Source organism: Pelobates fuscus, chromosome 13 (genome assembly GCF_036172605.1).
Source record: "Pelobates fuscus isolate aPelFus1 chromosome 13, aPelFus1.pri, whole genome shotgun sequence".
NCBI lineage: Eukaryota > Metazoa > Chordata > Amphibia > Anura > Pelobatidae > Pelobates > Pelobates fuscus.
The window spans coordinates 63521577-63543524 of NC_086329.1; positions in this window are offsets into that span (position 1 = coordinate 63521577).

Sequence of the window (21948 nt, forward strand, 5' to 3'; positions counted from 1 at the left end):
CCATCTGCTCTACCCCCATTTACTCCCAACAGGGCTGCCACCATAAATGGGCCCCTAATTCAGCTCAGGGTCTGGGCCCCCTGGGGCCCGCCTCCAAATACCACCCACTGGGTCCACACACAGACACAAATGCACACACTGATACAAAAGGACACAGAAACATACTAACAGACACACATACTGAAGCAGACATACACGCATACAGGCATACATACTGACACACACATACTGAGACATACACACAGGCATACATAGTGACAGACAGGGGCAGACTGAGAACCCTCAGGGCCCCCGGGCAAAATAAATCTCAAGGGCCCCCTTACAGGCCCCACCCATACTCCGCAGCAAGCGCCACCCATGTCCCGCCTCCATGCACCGCCTCCAGCCACACCCTACACAATCTTTTGACACAAGGAACAAAAGTGCAATAATCCCTTCGAGGCCCCAGTAGAGACTACAATTGAGGGCTAATGGGCCATGGAGGGGGGTCTTTCTAGCAGAGGCTATCTCAGTGTCCTTTAGAGAGTGTGTTAGAAAGAATCCCCTCCAGGCCCTATTAGAGACTACAATGGAGTTTCATAGGCTTGGAAGTGGGTCTTTCTAACAGAGGCCACCTCAGTGTCCCTGCTGGAAACAGTCGCCTCCAGGCCCCAGTAGAGACTACAATTGAGGGCTAATGGGCCATGAAGGGGGGGAACATTCTAGCAGAGGCTATCTCAGTGTCCTTTAGAGAGTGTGTTAGAAAGAATTTCCTCCAGGTCCCATTAGAGACTACAATGGAGTCTAATGGGGCCTGGAGGGGGGTCTCTCCAACACTCTGGTTCCTATTCACAATATAGCAACACAACATAGCTCGCTGATACCTAGGCCAAGCTGATACCTAGGCCTCTTACCTTAATTACTGTTGCTGGGTGGCAGTCTGTGGGCTTGCTGGAAGGCTGTGGGCTTACTGGCTGCAGCTGGCAGGCTGTGGGCTTGCTGGCAGGCTGTGGGCTTGCTGGCTACTGCCGGCAGGCTGTGGGCTTGCTGGCTGCGGCTGACAGGCTGTGGGCTTGCTGGCTGCAGCTGGCAGGCTGTGGGCTTGCTGGCTGGGCTGGCAGGCTGTTGGCTTGCTGGCTGCGGCTGGCAGGCTGTTGGCTTGCTGGCTGTGGCTTCCTGGCTGGCAGGCTATGGCTTTGAACTGGCAAAGATTGGCAGAGTACACACTGTAGGCCTGACACACAGACGCTTGCAGAAAACTAACTGCTATTCAATCTATTACAGTGAAAAAAAATATATATTTTTTAAATGCAAGCTATTGTGACACCAGATATGAGTGGCACTTTGAACTGGCAAAGATTGGCAGAGTACACACTGTAGGCCTGACACACAGACGCTTGCAGAAAACTAACTGCTATTCAATCTATTACAGTGAAAAAATATATATATTTTTTAAATGCAAGCTATTGTGACACCAGATATGAGTGGCACTTTGAACTGGCAAAGATTGGCAGAGTACACGCTGTATGCCTGACACACAGACGCTTGTAGAAAACTAACTGCTATTCAATCTATTACGGGCAAAAAAGTTTTTGGGTTTTAAATGCACGCTATTGTGACACCAGATATGAGTGGCAATGTGCACTGGCAAAGGTTGGCAGAGTACACGCTGTAGGCCTGACACACCCGCTTGGAGACAACTAACTGCTATTCAATCTATAACAGTGAAAAAAGTTTTTGGGTTTTTAAATGCACGCTATTTTGACACCAGATAAGAGTGGCACTTTGAAGTGGCAAAGGTTGGCAGAGTACACGCTGTAGGCCTGACACACAGACGCTTGCAGAAAACTAACTGCTATTCAATCTATTACAGTGAAAAAAAAATATATATTGTTTAAATGCAAGCTATTGTGACACCAGATATGAGTGGCACTTTGAACTGGCAAAGGTTGGCAGAGTACACGCTGTAGGCCTGACACACAGACGCTTGCAGAAAACTAACTGATATTCAATCTATTACGGGCAAAAAAGTTTTTGGGTTTTAAATGCACGCTATTGTGACACCAGATATGAGTGGCAATGTGCACTGGCAAAGGTTGGCAGAGTACACGCTGTAGGCCTGACACACCCGCTTGGAGACAACTAACTGCTATGGCCCCCCCTACATCATGCTGTGCCCCCCCTTGGGCCCCCCCAAATGCCAGCAATGTGCCCCTCCCCCCCGAAAATAGTGCAGCTGCCATCTGTGGACCTACCTCATTAGGGGCTCGGTTGGGTGCTGCAGCCCTTTGGCAGACCGGGCCCCTTTAAAGTTGCAGGGAGTGCTGGGAGGAAGTGACTGTTACTTCCTCCCAGCTTACAGACCGCGCGGGCTGAGAACACCCAGGATGCAGGCAGCTGAGAGAGAAGGAGGAAGGAGGAGAGCCAGCCCCAAAAAGTCACCTCCCTGCAACCAAAAGGTATGGAAGGGGCAGGGTGGGTGGTTAACATTATGGAAGCTGCAAATTGTGTGTGTGCCAGTGTGTATGTTTAGGTATGTGTACATCTGTGTGTATCTGTGAGTGTCTGTGTGGATGTGTGTGTGTGTCTGTGTGTATCTGTATCTGTGAGTGTCAGTGTGTATGTGTGTGTGTCTGTGTATATCTGTATCTGTGAGTGTATCTGTGAGTGTCAGTGTGTTTCTGTATCTGTGAGTGTCAGTGTGTCAGTGTGTGTATCTGTGAGTGTCAGTGTGTATCTGTGAGTGTCTGTGTGTATCTGTATCTTTTTACCCCGCTCTAGCCCACCACCAGTGCCACTCCCGAGATTTGGTTCTGGATCCGCCACTGCTCGGCTGTCTGTGTGTGTGTGTGTGAGTGTGTGTGTGTGTATGGACTCAGCAGTCTGTGTGTGTGTGGGCTCAGCAGTCTGTGTGTGTGTGTGTATGGACTCAGCAGTCTGTGTGTGTATGGACTCAGCAGTCTGTGTGTGTATGGACTTAGCAGTCTGTGTGTGTGTGTGTATGGACTCAGCAGTCTGTGTGTGTGTGTATGGTCTCAGCAGTCTGTGTGTGTGTGTATGGACTCAGCAGTGTGCTTGTATGTATGGACTCAGCAGTCTGTGTGTCTGTGTGTGTGTGTGTGTGTGTATGGTCAGCAGTCTGTCTCTCTGTGTGTGTAAGGACTCAGCAGTCTGTGTGTGTGTGTATGGACTGTATCAAGGGAAATGTGTTTGTTTTTTAATAATCCTTGGTGGAAAATAATGAATTATCCACCAGGGATTATAAAAAAAATTGTGTCGGGGGCAGGGCTTAACATGCAGCAGGGGCGGGGTCAAACTGCGGTGAGGGTGGGGTTAAATGTGCCCCCCTATATGGAGGTACTGGTGCTTCAGTCTTGAATATGGATCTTCATAGACATGGAATAAACATAAAAGAAATATAGTGCAGATGGAATGTACAAACACATTTATTATTAAAAGTGCACTTGCAGGGTAGATTCTTCATCTCCAGGCTTCTCTGCCTGCTGCCTGATGAGAGCACCTCTAATCCTCGATCCCCCTGGCCAGATCCGACCTATACATATGGAATAGTTTCCTCCTCAATGCATCTCCATTTTCATTCCCTCATTGTAACAAATCACTGGTGTCATGTTCAGTGCTGGAACTCAGGTGCAGTAACAGCTCTCCTTTACAAGAACGATCTACAGAGATCCTGAGGTTTAGAACAGGATTCTGTTAATTCAGTGATGGCATGGGGGCTTTAATAAAAATAACAAAAAAAATCCAACGCAAAGGTATCCGAAGAAGGGTCAGACAGAAATCAGAGTCAGACGGTCCAGAGGTCAGGGCAGGCGGTAATCAGCTAAATTCAGAGAGCAGGCAAAGTCAGGAAACCAGCAAGGGTAGGAAACACAAGGAAACAAACGCTAGGATTCTTGAGGCAGGCAACAAAACAACGAAGCACAAACTGAAAGGTGTGCTCTGCTTCTAAAGGAGTGTCTCAATCACATAACCTGGTCTCATCTGTAGGAGGGGTTACCTGAGATCAATGTGGCTGACTGTGGGACTCAGCACCACCTTGGATGCATCATTGTCCTGGCTCAGCCCCTCAGCCACATCTCCTCCAGCCTCTAACCTGCAGACCAGTTTCCTCATGCAGTGGCTGGCATCTTGGAATGCTGGAGCAATCACTCTGTGTTTCCTTGCTTTGAAACGAGGTACACAAGATGCAGACTGGAGTGCAGAAGCCACAGGCGCTATAACCATAGCAAGCTCCTGAGGAAGTCTCCTGAAACGAAATGCGCCGAGCAGCAGTAAGGCGAGGTGAAAGAATGAGTCCAGAACTATAACCGCTGCAGACTGACCTCCAGTGCATTGCGGATGCCCTGGGAAAGGTGAGTACCGTCAGCGAATGTGAAACTCTATGACTGACATCTCACCTGTAACCTAACACGATAGGGGTCATCTTTGGTCCGGCAAGGCAGTCAAATGTTTCTCCAACAACTTGATGGCAACTTGGTGGCATGCAAGATAATCAATGAAGGGCGCTCTTCTTCTTTGACCACCATCCGGTTGCTCTGAAAATTGACTTGGCTTACCGAAAGTTGCAGTTTTACCTTATATGTGAATACACCCCAGGAGTGGCTAAAACTGAAGCTGATGTCTTGTCCCGATCTTATTTTCAAGAGTTTTTCGAGATCCATTCCACTGCCAACAAGCACTTGTCCAGAACTCCTGTATTTCAAGAGCTGGTTATGGATTAACCAATTTGATGACCAATGCTCGGTCACTTTCCGGTACCGCTCTATCGGACAATACCAAAACAGAAGGAGATAGTTCTGGTGTACCTAATGTACCACACAGGAGAGAGGGAGATAGACTAGCACTAGGCTGCTCAGTTAATGGAACACATAGGGATCACTAAAAACCTATGAAAAAGAATGACTAAATAAAAAACACTCTGAACAAGTGTAGACTCCAGGAGCTAGCTAAGTGACTGATGGCTAGAGCAAAACAAACCAGGAGATGCTGTACCTTTAAATGGCTAATAGGTGCGATATCTCTTTAAATCATGAGAACATAGTATAGAAATACAGAGTAGACTCAACTGCAAATAGATATAGAAAAGAGAATCTATACCAAAAAATATTAATAATAATAAAATAAAAACAATAAAGAAGAGACTCAAATAGGATGAGAGTAATTTGAGTCTCTAATTCTTAACTGGATATGTGGCAAAAAATGCGAGGAATAAGTGACTGAGTCCTCAATCAATGAGGGTGGATGATACTTTCTTAAATCATATACTTTGTATCAGTAAAGCTGGAAAGTAACTCTACAGTAAGTGCTGCAGTACAAGAAACTGCAGACTAGGCAATAATATTATTGTATATCGCTAATGGACTGAAGCAGAAAACTGGATGCGATTGTAAAAAAAAGTACCAGTTTATTCCATATGTTAAAAATATTAAAAATATTAAAAATACACTTAGAGAATAAATCAGAGATGCATTCCCAGACTATAGTGCCACAAATTGATTGCAAGGACCTTCGGATAAGTTCGGATGGATATAGATTGAAATAATCCGTATTCTGGCTGCCGGTGAGGACGGTGTTCATCTGCAAGCACGTACCGAACTGGAGCCTCACTTCAGAGGACGTGCAGAGCAGACCGCTCCGGTTGTGGTAGTTTCCAAACGGGTCCTGCGTTCAAAGATAGGCTGCTGTTGTGACTGCTGGTAGCTGTGTCTGATCCTGTATGCGTCTATGGACGTCTGTCTAACGTGTTTCGTAGGGGATAAGCCCTACTTCATCAGAGACATAATGCTGTCCATTGCTTCAGTGTTCATTTATATACATATTGCCTTAATTACCAATAATACAATTATACTTTTGATACATAAATGACATGTATAAGAATGCATTACAAACGGAATTAAATAAACAAGATGAAATAAAAACGATGTTGAAAACAGTAATATAAAACAATCTCCACATGATTATAGGGGGTAGATAAAACAATGATAGGGGATACATAAAAAACATTCCATGAGATACTTCATAGAGGAATGGCTTGTCTAATGCTGGATATCAATTAAAAATATATATTCATAAATAAATAAATCGATAAATAGATTCAATGAAAAAATCTTCAGGGTTAGTTGATCCATTAAGTAAATGGCTAACAATATAGGACCACAATAAAGGAATCACAGATGTATAAAATAGAGAAAACATCTATGTAAAGAGAAAATAAATAAATATGTGCAGAAGCCAGGGGAGAGTAATGGATAAAGAATAAAGAATCAGAATAACAGAATGATAGTACAAAGAGGTTAGGTGTACATAATTAATTTTGTCCATTCTGAAATAAAGCAGAAGAGAAATTAGTATTCAAATTAGTTCATATATTGTTATATTATATAAGTGATGTGAAGGAAATATTTCTTTTTAAAGTGCTGCTTATGTGCAGAATATGTGCTGATCTGAAATATAGTGCACTAATAAATAAAGAGGATTTTAACAGAAAAGAAATTAGTATTCAAATTAATTCATATATTGTTATATTATATGAGTGATGTGAAGGGAATATTTCTTTCTAAAATGCTGCTTATGTGCAGAATATGTGCTAATCTGAAATATAGTGCACTAATAAATGAAGAGGATGTGAAAAAAAAAAAATTCTTTAAAAAATGTTTTTTTTATAAAAAGGCATTTACCTCAAAATCTAAATTTAGTCCTTTAGGGACTAAAGTCTCTAACTTAAAAATCCATTTGGCTTCTGTTTGGTCTAAAACCTCATCGATACTTCCTCCTCTCCAATTTATCTTTACTTTCTCAATAGACATAAATTTGAGTCCTGTGGGGTCTCCCCCATGAGTTTCTTTAAAGTGCTTGGAGAGATTATGTGTTAGGAGTCCCTTCTTAATATTTCTGATATGTTCTGCGATGCGTATTTTAAGTGATCTTTTTGTACGTCCAACATACTGTTGGGAGCATGGACATGTTATTAGATATATGACTCCCGACGTGGTACAGTCCATATTAGTCTTGATGTCATATTCTTCTTGAGTGGTGAAGGATTTGAATTTGGTAATGGAGTCTTCTAAAGATGGATTGTTCCTACATGCTAAACATTTCTTGCATCTAGTGAAACCATGAGATGTATCTTGATCCGAGTTGGCATTCACAGTTTTAATGGTAGGTGCTAGCATAAGTTGTAGGTTAGATGCCCTGGTGAAGATGATCTGAGGTTGATTGTCTAGAAGTTTTGATAACGTTGCATCGTTCTTGAGGATCCCCCAGTGTTTTCTCAATATCTTCTGTATCATATGAGATTGATGATTGTACTTGGTAATAAAAGTGGGTGCTGAGTTGAACGATTCTGCAGTACTTGGTTTCTTACATAAAGTGTCTTCTCTTGGAGTAGTTAATGCTATATCCATAGATTTTTCCAATAGTGTTGAAGGATACCCTTTATTCAGAAATCTCTGTTTCATTTCTTCCATTTGTGACTTACACACCTCATAGTTCGAACAATTGCGTCTTACCCTCCTAAACTGATTTTGGGGTATGTTCCTTAACCATGTAGATTTATGATGGCTATTAAAAGGAATAAAACTATTACAGTCAACGTTTTTCTTAAAAGTCTTGGTGTTGATTTGTCCCTCTTCGATGTAGATATCCAGGTCTAAAAACTTGATGTGTTCCTTGGAGTGGTTAAAAGTAAAATTCAAATGATAGGGATTATTGTTAAGATATAACTTAAAATGCTCAAGAGATTCAAGATCTCCATTCCATATAAAAAAGCAATCATCGATGTATCTGTGCCATAGGGACAGATTTGCGCCAAATGGGCAATGGGTCCATATGAATTCCTCTTCCCATTTGCCCATAAAAAGATTAGCGTAACTTGGCGCAAATCGTGTCCCATGGCAATACCTTCAATCTGTAAATAAAAGAAATCGTCACACCAGAAGTAGTTGTGTGTAAGGATAAAAATAATACACTGGATGAGAAAATCGATAAGGTCATTTTTCAATTCTGAATACTTTGATAGAGAAAACTGGGTCACCTCACATCCTTGGAGGTGTTCAATTATTGTGTAAAGAGAGGTAACGTCGGCAGTAACTAAAATCATCTCCTTTTCCCACTTAAACCCAGATAAAATGTTTAAAATTTGAGTAGAGTCTCTGAGGTAGGATTTTAAACAGGAGAGTAGACGCTGTAGGTATTGATCAACATATTCAGAAAGATTTGCAGTAAGGGATCCAATTCCCGATACAATTGGCCTTCCAGGGGGTTTCACCAGTCTTTTATGTATCTTTGGTAGATGGTAAAATATCGGAATCCTTGGGTGCTGGACATATAGGTATTTATATTCCCTTTCATTCAAGATCCCTCTCTCTTTTCCGAAATTCAATATTTCCTTGAGTTCATCTTGATATTGGGTAGTAGGATCACCTTTCAATTGCAGGTAGGTGCTGGTATCTCCCAATAGTCTTCCTTCCACCCTGAATGAACCTCCAGCATTCAGGACCGTGTAGGAAAGACCTCTCCTCCAAGGAGAGCGTAACAGGAAAAAGAGTTAAGTGATTAAAGCTCAAGGGAGTATGCAGCGCATAGCAATCCCCAGTGTGATATAGCAGTTCCCTCCAATAACGAGACAAGGCTACGTATTGAGGGTCAAGAAGAACTCTGCTTTTATGCAATTCTCCCCTGCAAGGGAGACGCCCACATCCAATTAAACATTACCCAATCACACAATGGTTACCTCCCACAGATTACCTCCCCTTAGCCTGAGAGGTAACCCAATTATAGCATACAATTTTAACATACATTTTTATAAATTTGGGTTTTTAAATGCACGCTATTGTGACACCAGATATGAGTGGCAATGTGCACTGGCAGAGGTTGGCAGAGTGCACGCTGTAGGCCTGACACCCGCTTAAAGACAACTAACTTCTATTCAATCTATTACAGTGAAAAAGGTTTTTGGGTTTTTAAATGCAATCTATTGTGACACCAGATATGAGTGGCACTGTGCACTAGCAGAGGTTGGCAGAGTAGACGCTGTAGGCCTTACACACCCACTTGAAGACAACTAACTGCTATTCAATCTATAACAGTGAAAAAAGTTTTTGGGTTTTTAAATGCATGCTATTGTGACACCAGATAAGAGTGTCACTTTGATCTGGCAAAGGTTGGCAGAGAACACGTTTTAGGCCTGACACACAGACGCTTGGAGACAACTAACTGCTATTCAATCTATAACAGTGAAAAAAGTTTTTTGGTTTTCAAATGCACGCTATTGTGAAACCAGTGAGTTAGTGGTGGCACTGGGCAAGTGGGTACAGTATACGCTGCGAGCCTGACACACACGCTTGCAGACAACTAACTGCTATTCAATCTATTACAGTGAAAAAAGTTTTTTTTTTTAAATGCACGCTATTGTGACACCAGATATGAGTGGCACTGTGCACTGGCAGAGGTTGGCAGAGTACACGTTGTAGGCCTGACACACAGACGATTGGAGACAACTAACTGTTATTAAATCTATAACAGTGAAAAAACTTTTTTGGTTTTAAATGCACGCTATTGTGACACCAGATATGAGTTGCAATGTGCACTGGCAAAGGTTGGCAGAGTACACGTTGAAGGCCTGACACACAGACGCTTGCAGACAACTAACTGCTATTCAATCAATAACAGTGAAAAAAGTTTTTGCGTTTTTAAATGCACGCTATTGTGACACCAGATAAGAGTGACACTTTGATCTGGCAAAGGTTAGCAGAGTACACGTTGTAGGCCTGACACACACCTGCTTGGAGACAACTAACTGCTATTCAATCTATAACGGTGAAAAAAGTTTTTGGGTTTTAAATGCACGCTATTGTGACACCAGATATGAGCAGCACTGTGAACTGGCAAAGGTTAGCAGAGTACACGTTGTAGGCCTGACACACACCTGCTTGGAGACAACTAACTGCTATTCAATCTATAACGGTGAAAAAAGTTTTTGGGTTTTAAATGCACGCTATTGTCACACCAGATAAGATTGGCACTTTGAACTGGCAAAGGTTAGCAGAGTACACGTTGTAGGCCTGACAAACAGACGCTTGGAGACAACTAACTGCTTTTCAATCTATAACAGAGAAAAAAGTTTTTGGGTTTTTAAATGCACGCTATTGTGAAACCAGTGAGTGAGTGGTGGCACTGGGCAAGTGGGCACAGTATACGCTGCAAGCCTGACACACACACTTGCAGACAACTAACTGCTATTCAATCTATTACAGTGAAAAAAGTTTTTGGGTTTTAATTGCACGCTATTGTGACACCAGATATGAGTGGCAATGTGCACTGGCAGAGGTTGGCAGAGTACACGCTGTAGGCCTGACACCCACTTAAAGACAACTAACTGCTATTCAATCTATAACAGTGAAAAAAGTTTTGGGGTTTTTAAATGCACGCTATTGTGACACCAGATATGAGTGGCACTGTGCACTGGCAGAGGTTGGCAGAGTAGACGCTGTAGGCCTGACACAACCGCTTGAAGACAACTAACTGCTATTTAATCTATAACAGTAAAAAAAGTTTTTGGGTTTTAAATGCACGCTATTGTGAAACCAGATATGAGTGGCAATGTGCACTGGCAGAGGTTGGCAGAGTACACGCTGCAGGCCTGAAACCCGCTTGAAGTCAACTAACTGATATTCAATCTATAACAGTGAAAAAAGTTTTTGGGTTTTTAAATGCACGCTATTGTGACACCAGATATGAGTGGCACTGTGCACTGGAAGAGATTGGCAGAGTACACACTGTAGGCCTGACACCCGCTTGCAGACAACTAACTGCTATTCAATCTATAACAGTGAAAAAAGTTTTTGGGTTTTAAATGCAACCTATTGCGACACCAGATAAGAGTGGCACTGTGCACTGGCAGAGGTTGGCAGAGTACACGCTGTAGGCCTGACACACACTTATGAAGGACACCGACTGCTATTATATTACAGTCAAAAAAGTTTTTTGGTTTTTAAATGCATGCTATTGTGACACCAGATAAGAGTGGCAATGTGCACTGGAAGAGGTTGGCAGAGTACACGCTGTAAGCCTGACACCCGCTTGAAGACAACTAACTGCTATTCAATCTATAACAGTGAAAAAGTTTTGGGTTTTTAAATGCATGCTATTTTGACACCAGATATGAGTGGCAATGTGCACTGGCAAAGGTTGGCAGAGTACACGTTGTAGGCCTGACACACACCCGCTTGGAGACAACTAACTGCTATTCAATCTATAACAGTGAAAAAAGTTTTTTGGTTTTTAAATGCAAGCTATTGGGACACCAGATATGAGTGGCACTGTGCACTGGCAGAGGTTAGCAGAGTACATGCTAGAGGCCTGACACACCCGCTTGGAGACAACTAACTGCTATTCAATCTATAACAGTGAAAAAAGTTTTTTGGTTTTAAATGCACGCTATTGTGACACCAGATATGAGTTGCAATGTGCACTGGCAAAGGTTGGCAGAGTACACGTTGTTTCCTGACACACAGACGCTTGCAGACAACTAACTGCTATTCAATCTATAACAGTGAAAAAAGTTTTTGGGTTTTTAAATGCACGCTATTGTGACACCAGATAAGAGTGGCAATGTGCACTGGCAAAGGTTGGCAGAGTACACGTTGTAGGCCTGACACACACCCGCTTGGAGACAACTAACTGCTATTCAATCTATAACAGTGAAAAAACTTTTTTGGTTTTTAAATGCAAGCTATTGGGACACCAGATATGAGTGGCACTGTGCACTGGCAGAGGTTGGCAGAGTACATGCTGGAGGCCTGACACACCCGCTTGGAGACAACTAAATGCTATTCAATCTATAACAGTGAAAAAAGTTTTTTGGTTTTAAATGCACGCTATTGTGACACCAGATATGAGTTGCAATGTGCACTGGCAAAGGTTGGCAGAGTACACATTGTAGGCCTGACACACAGATGCTTGCAGATAACTAACTGCTATTCAATCTATAACAGTGAAAAAAGTTTTGGGGTTTTTAAATGCACGCTATTGTGACACCAGATAAGAGTGGCACTTTGATCTGGCAAAGGTTGGCAGAGTACACGTTGTAGGCCTGACACACACCCGCTTGGAGACAACTAACTGCTATTCAATCTATAACGGTGAAAAAAGTTTTTGGGTTTTAAATGCACGCTATTGTGACACCAGATATGAGTGGTACTGTGAACTGGCAAAGGTTGGCAGAGTACACGCTTTAGGCCTGACACACAGACGCTTGGAGAAAACTAACTGCTATTCAATCTATAACAGTGAAAAAAGTTTTTTGGTTTTTAAATGCATGCAATTGTGAAACCAGTGAGTGAGTGGTGGCACTGGGCAAGTGGGTACAGTATACGCTGCGAGCCTGACACACACGCTTGCAGAAAACTAACTGCTATTCAATCTATTACAGTGAAAAAAGTTTTTTGGTTTTTAAATGCATGCTACTGTGACACCAGATAAGAGTGGCACTTTGAACTGGCAAAAGTTGACAGAGTACACGTTGTAGGCCTGACACACAGACGCTTGGAGACAACTAACTGCTATTCAATCTATAACAGTGAAAAAAGTTTTTTGTTTTAATTGCACGCTATCGTGACACCAGATATGAGTGGCAATGTGCACTGGCAGAGGTTGGCAGAGTACACGCTGTAGGCCTGACACCCACTTAAAGACAACTAACTGCTATTCAATCTATAACAGTGAAAAAAGTTTTGGGTTTTTAAATGCACGCTATTGTGACACCAGATATGAGTGGCACTGTGCACTGGCAGAGGTTGGCAGAGTAGACGCTGTAGGCCTGACACACCCGCTTGAAGACAACTAACTGCTATTTAATCTATAACAGTAAAAAAAGTTTTTTGGTTTTAAATGCATGCTATTGTGAAACCAATGAGTGAGTGGTGGCACTGGGCAAGTGGGCACAGTATATGCTGCAAGCCTGACACACACACTTGCAGACAACTAACTGCTATTCAATCTATTACAGTGAAAAAAGTTTTTTGTTTTTAAATGCACGCTACTGTGACACCAGATAAGAGTGGCACTTTGAACTGGCAAAGGTTGACAGAGTACACGTTGTAGGCCTGACACACAGACGCTTGGAGACAACTAACTGCTATTCAATCTATAACAGTGAAAAAAGTTTTTTGGTTTTAATTGCACGCTATTGTGACACCAGATATGAGTGGCAATGTGCACTGGCAGAGGTTGGCAGAGTACACGCTGTAGGCCTGACACCCACTAAAAGACAACTGACTGCTATTCAATCTATAACAGTGAAAAAAGTTTTGGGTTTTTAAATGTACGCTATTGTGACACCAGATATGAGTGGCACTGTGCACTGGCAGAGGTTGGCAGAGTAGACGCTGTAGGCCTGACACACCTGCTTGAAGACAACTAACTGCTATTCAATCTATAACAGTAAAAAAAAATTTTGGTTTTAAATGCATGCTATTGTGAAACCAGTGAGTGAGTGGTGGCACTGGGCAAGTGGGCACACTATATGCTGCAAGCCTGACACACACACTTGCAGACAACTAACTGCTATTCAATCTATTACAGTGAAAAAAGTTTTTTTGTTTTTAAATGCACGCTACTGTGACACCAGATAAGAGTGGCACTTTGAACTGGCAAAGGTTGACAGAGTACACGTTGTAGGCCTGACACACAGACGCTTGGAGACAACTAACTGCTATTCAATCTATAACAGTGAAAAAAGTTTTTTTGTTTTAATTGCACGCTATTGTGACACCAGATATGAGTGGCAATGTGCACTGGCAGAGGTTGGCAGAGTACACGCTGTAGGCCTGACACCCACTTAAAGACAACTAACTGCTATTCAATCTATAACAGTGAAAAAAGTTTTGGGTTTTTAAATGCACGCTATTGTGACACCAGATATGAGTGGCACTGTGCACTGGCAGAGGTTGGCAGAGTAGACGCTGTAGGCCTGACACACCCGCTTGAAGACAACTAACTGCTATTTAATCTATAACAGTAAAAAAAGTTTTTTGGTTTTAAATGCATGCTATTGTGAAACCAATGAGTGAGTGGTGGCACTGGGCAAGTGGGCACAGTATATGCTGCAAGCCTGACACACACACTTGCAGACAACTAACTGCTATTCAATCTATTACAGTGAAAAAAGTTTTTTGTTTTTAAATGCACGCTACTGTGACACCAGATAAGAGTGGCACTTTGAACTGGCAAAGGTTGACAGAGTACACGTTGTAGGCCTGACACACAGACGCTTGGAGACAACTAACTGCTATTCAATCTATAACAGTGAAAAAAGTTTTTTGGTTTTAATTGCACGCTATTGTGACACCAGATATGAGTGGCAATGTGCACTGGCAGAGGTTGGCAGAGTACACGCTGTGGGCCTGACACCCACTTAAAGACAACTAACTGCTATTCAATCTATAACAGTGAAAAAAGTTTTGGGGTTTTTAAATGCACGCTATTGTGACACCAGATATGAGTAGCACTGTGCACTGGCAGAGGTTGGCAGAGTAGATGCTGTAGGCCTGACACACCCGCTTGAAGACAACTAACTGCTATTTAATCAATAACAGTGAAAAAAGTTTTTGGGTTTTTAAATGCACGCTATTGTGACACCAGATATGAGTGGCAATGTGCACTGGCAAAGGTTGGCAGAATAGACGCTGTATGCCTGACACACACTTATGAAGGACCCTGACTGCTATTGTATTACAGTCAAAAAAGTTTTTGGGTTTTTAAATGCATGCTATTGTGACACCAGATAAGAGTGGCAATGTGCACTAGCAGAGGTTGGCAGAGTAGACTCTGTAGGCCTGACACACCCGCTTGAAGACAACTAACTGCTATTCAATCTATAATAGTGAAAAAAGTTTTTGGGTTTTTAAATGCAATCTATTGTGACACCAGATAAGAGTGGCACTGGCAGAGGTTGGCAGAGTACACGCTGTAGGCCTGACACACACTTATTAAAAGACACTGACTGCTATTATGTTACAGTCAAAATAGTTTTTTGGTTTTTAAATGCATGCTATTGTGACACCAGATAAGAGTGGCAATGTGCACTAGCAGAGGTTGGCAGAGTAGACGCTCTAGGCCTGACACCCACTTAAAGACAACTAACTGCTATTCAATCTATAACAGTGAAAAAAGTTTTTGGGTTTTTAAATGCACGCTATTGTGACACCAGATATGAGTGGCAATGTGCACTGGCAAAGGTTGGCAGAATAGACGCTGTAGGCCTGACACACATTTATGAAGGACACTGACTGCTATTATATTACAGTGAAAAAAGTTTTTTGGTTTTTATATGCAATCTATTGCGACACCAGATAAGAGTGGCACTGTACACTGGCAGAGGTTGGCAGAGTACACGCTGTAGGCCTGACACACACTTATGAAGGACACTGACTGCTATTATATTACAGTCAAAAAAGTTTTTGGGTTTTTAAATGCATGCTATTGTGACACCAGATAAGAGTGGCAATGTGCACTGGAAGAGGTTGGCAGAGTAGATGCTGTAGGCCTGACACACCCGCTTGAAGACAACTAACTGCTATTCAATCTATAACAGTGAAAAAAGTTTTTGGGTTTTTAAATGCAATCTACTGCGACACCAGATAAGAGTGGCACTGTGCACTGGCAGAGGTTTGCAGAGTACACGCTGTAAGCCTGACACACACTTATGAAGGACACTGACTGCTATTATATTACAGTCAAAAAAGTTTTTGGGTTTTTAAATGCATGCTATTGTGACACCAGATAAGAGTGGCAATGTGCACTGGAAGAGGTTGGCAGAGTAGACGCTGTAGGCCTGACGCACCTGCTTGAAGACAACTAACTGTTCTTCAATCTATAACAGTGAAAAAAGTTTTTTGGTTTTTAAATGCAATCTATTGCGACACCAGATAAGAGTGACACTGGCAGAGGTTGGCAGATTACACGCTGTAGGCCTGACACACACTTATGAAAGACACTGACTGCTATTATATTACAGTCAAAATAGTTTTTGGGTTTTAAATGCACGCAATTGTGACACCAGATATGAGTGGCAATATGCACTGGCAGAGGTTGGCAGAGTAGACGCTGTAGGCCTGACACACCCGCTTGAAGACAACTAACTGCTATTTAATCTATAACAGTAAAAAAAGTTTTTGGATTTTAAATGCACGCTATTGTGAAACCAGTGAGTGAGTAGTGGCACTGGGCAAGTGGGCACAGTATACGCTTCAAGCCTGACACACACACTTGCAGACAACTAACTGCTATTCAATCTATTACAGTGAAAAAAGTTTTTTGGTATTTAAATGCATGCTACTGTGACACCAGATAAGAGTGGCACTTTGAACTGGCAAAAGTTGACAGAGTACACGTTGTAGGCCTGACACACAGACGCTTGGAGACAACTAACTGCTATTCAATCTATAACAGTGAAAAAAGTTTTTTGTTTTAATTGCACGCTATTGTGACACCAGATATGAGTGGCAATGTGCACTGGCAGAGGTTGGCAGAGTACACGCTGTAGGCCTGACACCCACTTAAAGACAACTAACTGCTATTCAATCTATAAAAGTGAAAAAAGTTTTGGGTTTTTAAATGTACGCTATTGTGACACCAGATATGAGTGGCACTGTGCACTGGCAGAGGTTGGCAGAGTAGACGCTGTAGGCCTGACACACCCGCTTGAAGACAACTAACTGCTATTCAATCTATAACAGTAAAAAAAGTTTTTTGGTTTTAAATGCATGCTATTGTGAAACCAGTGAGTGAGTGGTGGCACTGGGCAAGTGGGCACAGTATATGCTGCAAGCCTGACACACACATAGTTACATATAGTTACATAGTTAGATAGCTGAAAAGAGACTTGCGTCCATCAAGTTCAGCCTTCCTCACACCTGTTTTTTGCTGTTGATCCAAAAGAGAAAAAAAAAAACAAAAAAAAAAAAACCCCAGTTTGAAGCACAATTTTGCAACAAGCTAGGACAAAAAATTCCTTATTGACCCCAGAATGGCAGTCAGATTTATCCTTGAATCAAGCAGTTATTACCCTACATTGAAAGATTATATCCTTGAATATTCTGTTTTTGCAAGTATGCATCTAGTAGCTGTTTGAACATCTGTATGGACTCTGATAAAACCACTTCTTCAGGCAGAGAATTCCACATCCTGATTGTTCTTACAGTAAAAAAAACTTTCCTTTGCCTTAGACGAAATCTTCTTTCTTCCAGTCTAAACGCATGGCCTCGTGTCCTATGTAAAGTCCGGTTTGTGAATAGATTTCCACACAATGGTTTGTATTGGCCCCGAATATATTTGTATAATGTTATCATATCCCCTCTCAGGCGACGTTTTTCTAAACTAAATAGGTTTAAATTTGTTAACCTTTCTTCATAGCTGATATGTTCCATTCCTTTTATTAATTTTGTAGCCCGCCTCTGCACTTTTTCTAGTGCCATGATATCCTTCTTTAGAACAGGTGCCCAAAATTGCACAGCATATTCAATATGTGGTCTTACCAGTGATTTATAGAGAGGCAAAATGATATTCTCGTCCCGAGAATGAATGCCCTTTTTCATGCATGACAATACCTTACTGGCCTTGGCCACTGCTGATTGACATTGCACATTGTTGCATAGTTTGTTGTCTATAACAATTCCCAAGTCCTTTTCGTGTGTTGTTATCCCTAATTCGCTTCCATTAAGGGTATACGTTGCTTGTGTATTCTTTACGCCGAAGTGCATAACTTTGCATTTTTCAACATTAAATTTCATCTGCCATTTGAGTGCCCAGTCCTCCAGTCTATCTAAATCCTTCTGCAGCAAAGTAATATCTTGCTCACATTGTATTATTTTACAAAGTTTTGTGTCATCTGCAAACACTGAAACATGACTTTCAATGCTGTCTTCAAGATCATTTATAAAAATGTTAAATAGAAGGGGTCCCAGAACAGACCCCTGAGGGACACCACTTGCCACCTCTGTCCAGCTTGAAAATTTACCATTAACGACAACTCTTTGTATTCTGTTTTTAAGCCAATGTTCCACACACTTGCAGACAACTAACTGCTATTCAATCTATTACAGTGAAAAAAGTTTTTTTGTTTTTAAATGCACGCTACTGTGACACCAGATAAGAGTGGCACTTTGAACTGGCAAAGGTTGACAGAGTACACGTTGTAGGCCTGACACACAGACGCTTGGAGACAACTAACTGCTATTCAATCTATAACAGTGAAAAAAGTTTTTTTGTTTTAAATGCACGCAATTGTGACACCAGATATGAGTGGCAATGTGCACTGGCAGAGGTTGGCAGAGTACACGCTGTAGGCCTGACACCCGCTTGAAGACAACTAACTGGTATTCAATCAATAACAGTGAAAAAAGTTTTTGGGTTTTTAAATGCACGCTATTGTGACACCAGATATGAGTGGCAATGTGCACTGGCAAAGGTTGGCAGAATAGACGCTGTAGGCCTGACACACACTTATGAAGGACACTGACTGCTATTGTATTACAGTCAAAAAAGTTTTGGGGTTTTTAAATGCATGCTATTGTGACACCAGATAAGAGTGGCAATGTGCACTAGCAGAGGTTGGCAGAGTAGACGCTGTAGGCCTGACACACCCGCTTGAAGACAACTAACTGCTATTCAATCTATAACAGTGAAAAAAGTTTTTGGGTTTTTAAATGCAATCTACTGCGACACCAGATAAGAGTGGCACTGTGCACTGGCAGAGGTTGGCAGAGTACACGCTGTAGGCCTGACACACACTTATGAAGGACACTGACTGCTATTATATTACAGTCAAAAAAGTTTTTGGGTTTTTAAATGCATGCTATTGTGACACCAGATAAGAGTGGCAATGTGCACTGGAAGAGGTTGGCAGAGTAGACGCTGTAGGCCTGACGCACCTGCTTGAAGACAACTAACTGCTCTTCAATCTATAACAGTGAAAAAAGTTTTTGGGTTTTTAAATGCAATCTACTGCGACACCAGATAAGAGTGGCACTGTGCACTGGCAGATATTGGCAGAGTACACGCTGTAGGCCTGACACACACTTATGAAGGACACTGACTGCTATTATATTACAGTCAAAAAAGTTTTTGGGTTTTTAAATGCATGCTATTGTGACACCAGATAAGAGTGGCAATGTGCACTGGAAGAGGTTGGCAGAGTAGACGCTGTAGGCCTGACGCACCTGCTTGAAGACAACTAACTGCTCTTCAATCTATAACAGTGAAAAATGTTTTTTGGTTTTTAAATGCAATCTATTGCGACACCAGATAAGAGTGGCACTGGCAGAGGTTGGCAGAGTACACGCTGTAGACCTGACACACACTTATGAAGGACACTGACTGCTATTATATTACAGTCAAAAAAGTTTTGGGGTTTTTAAATGCATGCTATTGTGACACCAGATAAGAGTGGCAATGTGCACTGGAAGAGGTTGGCAGAGTAGACGCTGTAGGCCTGACGCACCTGCTTGAAGACAACTAACTGCTCTTCAATCTATAACAGTGAAAAAAGTTTTTGGGTTTTTAGATGCAATCTACTGCGACACCAGATAAGAGTGGCACTGTGCACTGGCAGAGGTTGGCAGAGTACACGCTGTAGGCCTGACACACACTTATGAAGGACTCTGACTGCTATTATATTACAGTCAAAAAAGTTTTTGGGTTTTTAAATGCATGCTATTGTGACACCAGATAAGAGTGGCAATGTGCACTGGAAGAGGTTGGCAGAGTAGACGCTGTATGCCTGACGCACGTGCTTGAAGACAACTAACTGCTCTTCAATCTATAATAGTGAAAAAAGTTTTTTGGTTTTTAAATGCAATCTATTGTGACACCAGATAAGAGTGGCACTGGCAGAGGTTGGCAGAGTACACGCTGTAGGCCTGACACACACTTATGAAAGACACTGACTGCTATTATGTTACAGTCAAAATAGTTTTTTGGTTTTTAAATGCATGCTATTGTGACACCAGATAAGAGTGGCAATGTGCACTAGCAGAGGTTGGCAGAGTAGATGCTCTAGGCCTGACACCCACTTAAAGACAACTAACTGCTATTCAATCTATAACAGTGAAAAAAGTTTGAGTTTTTAAATCCACGCTATTGTGACACCAGATATGAGTGGCAATGTGCACTGGCAAAGGTTGGCAGAATAGACACTGTAGGCCTGACACACACTTATGAAGGACACTGACTGCTATTATATTACAGTGAAAAAAGTTTTTTGGTTTTTATATGCAATCTATTGCGACACCAGATAAGAGTGGCACTGTGCACTGGCAGAGGTTGGCAGAGTACACGCTGTAGGCCTGACACACACTTATGAAGGACACTGACTGCTATTATATTACAGACAAAAAAGTTTTTGGGTTTTTAAATGCATGCTATTGTGACACCAGATAAGAGTGGCAATGTGCACTGGAAGAGGTTGGCAGAGTAGACGCTGTAGGCCTGACACACCCGCTTGAAGACAACTAACTGCTATTCAATCTATAACAGTGAAAAAAGTTTTTGGGTTTTTAAATGCAATCTACTGCGACACCAGATAAGAGTGGCACTGTGCACTGGCAGAGGTTTGCAGAGTACACGCTGTAGGCCTGACACACACTTATGAAGGACACTGACTGCTATTATATTACAGTCAAAAAAGTTTTTGGGTTTTTAAATGCATGCTATTGTGACACCAGATAAGAGTGGCAATGTGCACTGGAAGAGGTTGGCAGAGTAGACGCTGTAGGCCTGACGCACCTGCTTGAAGACAACTAACTGTTCTTCAATCTATAACAGTGAAAAAAGTTTTTTGATTTTTAAATGCAATCTATTGCGACACCAGATAAGAGTGGCACTGTGCACTGGCAGAGGTTGGCAGAGTACACGCTGTAGGCCTGACACACACGCTCGAAGACAACTAACTGCTATTTAATCTATAACAGTAAAAAAAGTTTTTGGATCTTAAATGCACGCTATTGTGAAACCAGTGAGTGAGTAGTGGCACTGGGCAAGTGGGCACAGTATACGCTGCAAGCCTGACACACACACTTGCAGACAACTAACTGCTATTCAATCTATTACATTGAAAAAAGTTTTTTGGTTTTTAAATGCACTCTACTGTGACACCAGATAAGAGTGCCACTTTGAACTGGCAAAGGTTGACAGAGTACACGTTGTAGGCCTGACACACAGACGCTTGGAGACAACTAACTGCTATTCAATCTATAACAGTGAAAAAAGTTTTTTGGTTTTAATTTCATGCTATTGTGACACCAGATATGAGGGGCAATGTGCACTGGAAGAGGTTGGCAGAGTACACGCTGTAGGCCTGACACCCACTTAAAGACAACTAACTGCTATTCAATCTATAACAGTGAAAAAAGTTTTTGGGTTTTTAAATGCACGCTACTGTGACACCAGATAAGAGTGCCACTTTGAACTGGCAAAGGTTGACATAGTACACGTTGTAGGCCTGACACACAGACGCTTGGAGACAACTAACTGCTATTCAATCTATAACAGTGAAAAAAGTTTTTTGCTTTTAAATGCACGCTATTGTGACACCAGATATGAGTGGCACTGTGCACTGGCAGAGGTTGGCAGAGTAGTCGCTGTAGGCCTGACACACATGCTTGAAGACAACTAACTGCTATTCAATCTATAACAGTGAAAACACTTTTTTTGTTTTTAAATGCACCAGATATGAGTGGTGGCACTGGGCAAGGGGGCACAGTATCCACTGTGAGCCTGACACAGAAGCTGGCAGGCAGGCAACTGCAATTAGATTACACAGATAAAAAAAGCAGACTGATGTTCTAGCCCTAAAAAGGGCTTTTTGGGGGTGCTGATCTTACAGCAGAGATCAGATGAGTCCGTCAGGACTGTAGTGGACACTGAATACACTAGCCTAGCTATCCATTTCCC